Below are 9,044 nucleotides of genomic sequence, written 5' to 3'. Positions count from 1 at the left end.
AGGGGTGGACGGGGCAATTGCCTCACGGCGGCAAGGTAAAACTACTACTTCACGCAAGGGGATCAAAGTTAAAGTCTCTAGGGCAAGAATCATCAAAGTCTCTTTCTCTCGATTAGAGAAAGCATCAAAGTCTCTTTCAAAATGGCGTCGCAGCAAAGTGGGCCATAATAGCTACGAAGTCAAAATGGCGGGATGTCCGATGAGAGAGAGAGAGAGTTTCCTCTCGTGCACCTGGTTTTTATAGACAACAGTTCAAGTCCTGTAGGGTCTTCATTGGAGGGTTCATAGGTTAGCTTCAAATTGACCAATCAAAAACGACAGTTCTCAAGCTTTTACTTAAGCATACATTATCCTTGGAGATGGGTACGCAAGTTGCAACATTGTCTACCAATTAGCTCACTTTCAGAGCCTCCATTGTCCGCACCTGCAGATCGACCTTGGAGTAAGGAGAAAATATGCCAGGCTGGCACGAAACCTTAAGATAAGCATGTGAACAGTTTCTGTGGAAAAGTACAGCTTCAAGCAAAAATACACGTTTATTAGCACAGTGGAAAAATACGAGCATCTAAACCGTGAGACCAGGCAACTAGGCCAAAGCCTTCGCTAAAGTAATGCTAAGCTAAGGCATTTCAAATAAGCAAATCATAGCACACGTTTATGATTATGTAGGATTAGTGCAATTCTAATACACCACGTTATATAAAGCACGCATATAAATGATGGCAAACTACTCTGAGGGCACATTTTGTCCCCGTACAATCTTTATTAGTTCGGTTAAAGTCACACATGATTATTTCAGCACTACGTTTAAGCGTTAATAAATCAAAACCTTCATTTTCTGCTTCATCATTGGGCATCCCTCCCTCTGGAAGACTTTCGTCTAAGGTTTTGTCGCAGCAGTTTCCCGGGCCCTGGCGCAGTGTAGAAACATGAAAACACCCCCTTCCTGCAAGACCTGGAGAAGAGTCGTGCAATCTGTGGTGACATGAGTGAGGAGAAACTGCCCCTTTTCTGAAGTCTTATTAAAGTGTTTATTTCTGCAATGAAATGATAAAGAGATTTTTTCAGGGTTATGTATAAATCAGGAATCTGTAAATGCTCCTTGCAGATTTCTCTACCTGAAGAGAGCTAGTGTGGGTGTTGTCTGTAAACCTGAGGTGTGGCTTCGAAGCCACCGCGTCTCTTGTTCAGTGAGGTTCGTGCACAGGCTGCGGAGGTGCCTGCTAACGAAGAGCATCAGTCTACGACACAAGAATCTGTCAGGGCTGTCCTAATGAGAAAGGGCAGAAGCGCACTCGGGCCAACAGCGACGGATTCTGGGTGAGTGCTTTACCTACTTGTTAGTTCATGCAACATGCGTCGGACGCATCTAAGCGCTGCGTCATCAGGGATTCTGACGTTGGGATGGGAGAGGTTGGCTGCTTCGTTCTGAAAAGCCTCTATGTTTTGTTTTAATCAAAAGGCGGCGTATTTGAACGCGTAGCGGGTTAAGAAAGACAGCTCTCGAGGATAGTCAAGAATCACAGACACATTCTTGTCTCCGAGAGACCGAAAAACGAGGCGAATCATGTCTGTCGTAGCTGATGGTTTGTGAAAGGGCGTTCTGCCTAGGATCAGATGCCCCTTGCAAAGATCGGTGCTTTTCTTAGGAGAGTACTGGCGCGTCTCAGTAGCACACAAATACTCCATGTATATATATTTACATAAAAAGCACTGTTTCGGAACGTGATGCCGACGTGTCTTGGAATCACTGAGTGTCCGTGCGCGCACGCCCCCTGCGGGATATATATGTCTACAGCGACTACTTGTGCCCTGATTGGGGAATGAAATCCTATGGTGGAAGGGGAGCTGGTCAGAGTGTTAGGACTGTGTAGAGGTTGAAGAATCCAGCTAGGTTCGATTCAAATATCCTTCTCTGGCTAGTACTTTGCTCCATGGGATCAGGGTACAAAACAGAGAGCCAGGCTACCGCAAGGTGCTGCTTCACAATGGACGTGACGGAGATTCATCACAATATCAGTGGTAGCGAAAGTGACGTTACATTCATTTGTAGACAGAGACAGAGTATGGCATTCGACACTGCTGTATCAACGTACTAGAGGGGAAACAAGATGGGGCACAAGTAGGACCACTGAAATTATGCATCAGAGGAGGGCCGAATTGTGCGGCAAGGGTTGAGTAAATTATGCGGCAAGAAAAAGCAAATTATGCGCATAATGCAGCACATTGTGAGATAGTAGTACTGTACTATGTTGTCATTTTTACACTTGTTAACACTGTTGAGAATCGGTTGCACATCATCAGTACCAGTTTAACATATAGGAACAAGCAACAGAAAGATGAACAGTTCATCTTGGCAAAGGACCTTCTACTGCGCTGAACGTGTTCGTAGTAACTTTTGACTTGTTTGAGTTAGAATTTTTTTTTTCAAACCTGCAGATTATGCAGCAGATGGTGGGTTTTGTTGCAAAGGCTGCAAACATATAATTATACAAAACCACCACAGACACACAATCCCCTAATTCTGGTTGCCCTGAGTATGTGTGTCATTTGTCTGTCGCAGGGCTGAGTGGACAAGCGGACGGCGGTAAAAGGGGCACATTGGTTAGTAAAGGAGGCACACCGGTGGGCGGTGTGCCGGAGAAAGGCTACTTACCTTGGGATGCCTTACGGCAGGGTAAGGAGGCCGATGGGGGAGTAAGCGGAGCACGGCACTCGCGGCCCAGACCCGCCGGTTGGTAGGGCACAAAATGGACAGACAAGGTAGCGAGTTGAGCCTAACAGCACTAAGAGGCTACCCCCCTCACGATCAGAGAAAAGAACCAACAAAAATGGATGCGCCCAAAAAGCAGCATGAAGGATGACCTCAACAACAATAGGTGTCTGTCCCAACGAAAGACATCAAACGACTCCAATGCATCCAGAACACATCCGCCCGCCTGATCCTCGACATACCCCGCCAATGTCACATCTCCCCCCACCTGAAGGACCTCCACTGGCTCCCCGTGGAAAAAAGGATCACCTTCAAACTCCTCACCCACGCACACAAGGCACTACATAACACCGGACCCACCTACCTAAACACCAGACTCAACTTCTACATCCCCACACGTCAACTCCGCTCTGCCAACCTCGCCCTCACCATCGTCCCCCGAATCCAGCGCAAGACCTCTGGCGGCAGATCCTTCTCCTTCCTCGCCGCCAAGACCTGGAACTCTCTCCCCACCTCACTATGCCAGACCCAGGACCTCCTTTCCTTCAGGAAACTCCTCAAGACATGGCTCTTCGAACGCTAGCAGCACCCCCCCCCCCCCCCAGCGCCTCGAAACCCTGTCGGGTACATAGCGCGCTTTATAAATTCACTGATTGATTGATTGATTGATTTGGAGCTGAAAGGGGACATAGTGTAATTGACCTAAGTTTCCACAAGATTTGGAAGAGTGATAGTGGTGAGAAGAGGTGCTATTCGAAGTCGACTGCCCACCCCCTTTACTTCTGTTGCCAGCTATTTCGATTAACACGACTTCTACCTCACCAGGACTTCGTTCTTAGGCTCAAAATAGCCAGAGCTTTAGTCAGTAAAGTAGATCTGTTCAGTCACAGAGATTGTCAGTCAAAATAACGTCAAAGAAAAAAAAGCTCACGTAATGCTCATGTTGAAGTAATAAATGGTCCTGAAGAAGTGCTGGACGCACATACGCACACATACTTGTAGGCAATGCACTGAATATACATCTGAAGATGCTAGGAAATGGTGAAACGGGGCTGGTATCAGCAGGATCACAGAATTAACGGACAAAGCTGGGGACCGCTTGAGGCAGGCCGGATGGGCCTGGTGTCCCTAACTTGTCCTCACAGCCTAGATGTCTCGGCTGTAAGCTTAAAGAGAGTGACGACGTGGTGCAAGGGATCGCTGCCGTCGCCGAAGCTGGTTTCCTGCCTGCTCAGTCCATGCCAACCATTGCACCTGCAGTTACACATTTCAGTGAAATCTTCTATCCATGTGGCTCCCGTGTTGGCTCAGGGTGCAATGCTGGAGTGGGCAAACCCTCGCTGCAGACATGACTCACCCTGTGCTGGGTCGCATCCTAGGGCTCTCTCAGAGGTGTGCAGGCCCTGAATCAGGCCACGTGGGACTGCCTTGCACATGCACCTTGGGCTGTATTCATAAAGACACTAATCAATGCTGGTAGTACTGCTACAGGAGTACTCTTTTACATACCCTTTCATGCCTTTGAGGATTGTCCAATTCCCCATCAGTGGCAGTGGGAAAGGGGCATAGACCTTTCTAGTTTGTACTATTTGTGTAGGTACATCCCTGAATAGTCCCACTTAAGATGTTTTGGTACCAATTTACCAAGGCATTTATGAGTATCTGAATCAGTACTGTTACTACAGGATTAGTACTTCACATACTCATAAGTGCATTTGTGAATCGGTCCTGTAAACTGTGAATCCTGATAAAGGCTGCTAAACCCTTCCAGACTGACCCGCTGTCCAGCCTGCTCTTTATTCAGACTGTACGCGGTCTCCAGCTTTATCCTTTGCCCTTCCACTCCTCTGCTGTACAAGGCACCGCCCTTTCTTGATCACCACACACATTGTTTGCTACAAAGCTTGCATCTCATTATAAGTGCACATAATTACCATATTTACAATATGCAGAGCTTGTATCAATAAAGCACAATAACACCCTTCAGACATTAGGAAGGTATCAATGAGATGAACACTTGATTCTTTACACTAACCAGTTGTCCCTTCAGAAGTATCCTTTCTGGAGAATTATATTTTGGGGAAGGCTCGATTGCTTTGCTTCAGTCAATGTGTGAAACAATGTCTTTGATATTTAGTCTTTTTCGTGAAATAGAGTGCTTGTATTTTATCAAAATAAATGAAGCACAAAAATAAGTGAAAGGTAACCAAAATTAGCCTAGACATAGATTTGATAATTTAACGACAAATCCAACACAATCAACACAGTTCAGGTAGCTGGGTACTGCAGGCTGGTGAAGTGCCAGTTGGCATATTATTGATTTGTGCAATGCAGATGGATTCTGAAATCTGTTGCATTGCAGGTTGGCATAGTAATTGGTTGGCATGGTGGATAATAGTGCTGGGAACATGTTTGCGGTGTCCTTTTGGTTTAAACAAGTTTGTGTTTTACCCGTTGGTGCAGCCTGAGTTTACACTGCACATGTTAGTGGAGTCCAAGGGCTGCAACATAATGCAGTCTTCTGCCCCTGTGCCTCTTTTTGGCATCTTCAACGCATCACTTAACTTGAAAAATCTGCGTGTTTTAGTGACAGCAGAGCTCAGAAACACAGAGGCAACTATTCCCCTGCGTTTCCGAACTCTTTTAATTTAAATTCTATTTATCCTCTCTTAGTTACTTAGGGCCTTATTTATACTTTTAGATGCAAAACTGCACTTGTGCAGTTTTGCACCAAATATTTTTGCACCGGCTTGCACCATTTTTTAGCACGAGCTGGGCACCATATTTATGGAATGGTGCAAGCCGGTGCAAAGGGTAGGCTAGCGGAAACAAAAATGACGTTAGGCAGGTTAGAGTCAAAATAAATGACTCTAACCAGATTAGCGTCATTTTTAGACCTAAGGTGCATATTTATATTCTGTTTGCACTAAATTAGAGTCATTTTCTTAAAACTCTAATTCAGTGCAAAACTAACTCCATATTTATATTTATATTTATACTTTGGTGCGAGACCCGTCTAGCGCCAAATTTATGGAGTTAAAGTCATTTTTGGGAAGAGGAAACCTACCTTGCCTTAATGAGATGCAAGGTAGGCGTTCCCGTGCAAAAAATGACTCTATGGCCTCAACGCAATATTTATACTCCCATGCAAAAATGGTGCAAGGGAGGGAGGAGGGGTCAGAAAATGGTGCAAAGCTTGCTTTGCCCCATTTTTTAAAGCCAGGGTCAGGACAGGTGTTAGGGGGCCTGTGGGCCTATTTCCATGGTAGAACACCATGGAATAAGCCCACAGGTGCCCTCCCCAGGCCCCAGGGGCACCCCCACCCACACCAGAGGGACTGCAGAGGATGGGGGACCCCATCCCAGGTAAGTACAGGTAAGATTGCATTTTATTTTTGAAAGTGCCATGGGGGCCCTGAAATGGGCCGCCATACATGGCACAGGGTGCAATGGCCATGCCCAGGGGACCCTTGTCCTCTGTGCTGGCCATTGGGGTGGTGGGCATGACTCCTGCCTTTTCTAAGGCAGGAGTCATGTGGCATGGTAGGTTTAGCACCATAAAATGACGCTAATCTGGTTAGAGTCATTTTTTTTTACTCTACCCTGCCTAAAGTCATTTTTTGGTGCTAAACCCTCTTCTTCTATACCGCCAGCCCCACCCAACTAAAGTCATTTTTTTCTGACTCTAGCCTACCTTTTGCAACCGGCTTGCACCATTCCATAAATATGGTGCCCGGCTGGTGCACAGAAATGGTGCAAACCGGTGCTAAACTTTTTGGTGCAAAACTGAGTTAGTGCAGTTTTGCACCAAAAAGTATAAATAAGGGCCAGTATTTTGTAAGTTTGCGCCACTTTTACATCAAAAAATGACATTAATGCGGCACAAAAAATATAAATCAGGGCCTTGGTGCTAGATGGGTCTACCACCAAAGTATTTATATGGAGTTAGTTTTGCACCGAATGAGAGTAAAAAAAATGATGCTAATTTGGTGCAAACAGAGTATAAATATGCCCCAGAGTATACAATGCCCCTAAATATGGTGTTAAGACCATAGAGTTATTTTTTGCAAGGGAACGCCTACCTTGCCTCTCATTAAGGCAAGGTAGGTCTCCACTTCCGAAAAATGACTTTAACTCCATAAATTTGGCACTAGATGGGTCTAGCACCAAAGTATAAATATGGAGTTAGTTTTGCACCGAATTAGAGTAAAAAAAAAATGATGCTAATTCGGTGCAAACAGAGTATAAATATGCTCCTTAATGTTTCTGTCTCTTTTTCTCCCCTGGTTTTATCTCATTCTCTTTTTTTAGCCAACACCCTCCAATCCAACCTTCCACTCTCTGTTTACTTACATATATCATCTGTACGGTAAATAACACCCGCCTTGCCTCAGTCCGTGTAAAACCTGTACCTGAAGCTCTGTCTCACACTGTGTGGTCACCACAAGACGACAATATCCACTTTTTCCCCTGTAGTGCTTAATGCTACTGGTTATTTTGTTCACACACAATCGAGCAGATAAGGGAACAAAGCTGGAGTGTGTTAAAGTCAGTTACTCACTCTCATACAATGTGGCTGAATGTGGAAACTAGAATTAGAACTAATTTTCCGGGCTCAAAATATGCACACACACCCCACGTTTTCGCCCAACACCGTGTTTTCCCTTTTAAAACGACTGTTCCTGTTCTTTTCGACTGTAACCAGTCCTGGGAGCTGCTGTCCCTTGGCAGCACACACCTCTTTCTGTCTTGACTTGACTGGTCTGATGAGGCGAGTCAGGGATCTGAGGGAGCACCGGCTTCCTTCTCAGATGATGCTCATTAGCCTAAGTACCCCTGACAGTAGCGAAACCAAAAAGAAAGCCTGCGCCACAAAACACGGCCGCATTCCTCTTCTATTGAAAATATCCCTCACTACATGATTCTTTAGAACAGCTCTTCTTTTAATGGCAGCTATTTCTGCTCACTGATTTAATCTGGCGTGGCCGGCCAAGGCCCCGTTTCTCTCGGTGACGCTGGCTGAGTCTGTTGTTTTTTTGCTGCATCATGTAGTTCTGCATCCAAGTGGTGTCTGAGGAGCGGCCAGCCAGTGATGGGCGGAGGAATACATCAGGCGGTGGAGGGAAATAAAAGAAGACAGACTAGACAACTGCACGTTAATGCCTTTGTCCCTGTGAGCAAATTGTTTATGATGCCACGAAAATGGTAGAGGCCCAAGACTTCATCTGGAAAATGCCAATATTTTCTAGAATATTTTTGTTCCTTAGAAAGACAACATGCCAATTGGCTCTTTCTAATCACTGGCACACTGGCTTTTAGGAATTTAGGAGCTGCATTGAAGGGACCTTGCTGCTGAGAGTCCATTAAGGCTAGGCAGAGTCATTTACATGCCAACAGGTGCCTAGTGCAGGGAGTGGGCAGTTAAGCAGGGTGCCTTTGCTTTAGGAGAAATGTGAAGTAATCGCCTGCTGATTTTAACATAAATAAATGTTGGAATCAAGATCGTTTCTGAGATGATGGCACCGTTTGTTATAATCTTGATTTAGTATTATATTGCTATCCTAGGAATTACCATATATGTTAATCCCCAGTGCCTTGAGACCCTCACAGGTGAGTAGCCGCGCTTTACAAAAATTGATTGATTGATTGATTAATTCGCATTTACCAAGGCAAAAATGAAAAGCCCTCAGAAAAGCAACAGACAAAAGTATTTCCGTGCCGAAGTATGCAATATTTGTTTGCTTGTTGGAACAGAGCAAGCAAACATTGATTGTCACAAAGTAATGGAGGAAGTCTACGTATTAATGGGTAGCTGGAAAAGAAGAAATTGTGTTAACATGTATTATTAACTGTTTTCTATTTCAGTGTTTTGAGGAACAACCATAAGAACTTAAGGTGTCAGCACATTTTACAGAGTGAATAGAATTTATTGCAAAACATGACTAGATTAGTACAGCAGAATACACTAAATACAGTCCTTTACAAAAAGAAATATGTTTATTTTCAGAAACATTAGCAGTGATGATTGGAAACACTTTATAACTGGGCGCTGATCCCTTATTATAATCTAATTCCAAAAGTATGATTAGTACAAAGGTTCCATTTTTGAAAAATATGAGATTCCAATTAAAAAATATGTTTATATTTCTGTCTCTTTTAGAAAATAGTTTGAACTCCAGCTGTAGAAAAATGAAAGGCCCGTGAACGGCATGGCATTGCCCATGCCAAGGGGCATGGACTATGCAGCTGATCAGTTTTCGAGGCATGTTCATGAATCTTATATTGGTGTCAGACTTCCCAAAGTCTGCCAGTGAAGGGCATCTTTTGAGAA

The 9,044-nt window shown here is 44.6% G+C and overlaps 1 protein-coding gene across 5 annotated transcripts in view; it reads left to right on the top strand.

Moving 5' to 3' along the window:
* The first annotated feature begins 1,154 nt into the window (after positions 1-1,154).
* Positions 1,155-9,044, top strand: part of MAP2 (microtubule associated protein 2) — an 805,405-nt gene continuing 797,515 nt past the window's right edge. For 2 of the 5 annotated variants that reach the window (XM_069225688.1, XM_069225680.1), the window contains exon 1: positions 1,155-1,320. The gene's annotated coding sequence lies outside the window, so the exon portion shown is untranslated. The remainder of the gene's footprint in view (positions 1,321-9,044) is intronic. The other 3 variants (XM_069225684.1, XM_069225689.1, XM_069225672.1) reach the window with 3 other exon arrangements.

This window comes from Pleurodeles waltl, chromosome 3_1 (genome assembly GCF_031143425.1).
Source record: "Pleurodeles waltl isolate 20211129_DDA chromosome 3_1, aPleWal1.hap1.20221129, whole genome shotgun sequence".
NCBI lineage: Eukaryota > Metazoa > Chordata > Amphibia > Caudata > Salamandridae > Pleurodeles > Pleurodeles waltl.
Note: the sequence above shows the minus strand (reverse complement) of the source record. Positions and strands in the feature narration are given on the sequence as shown.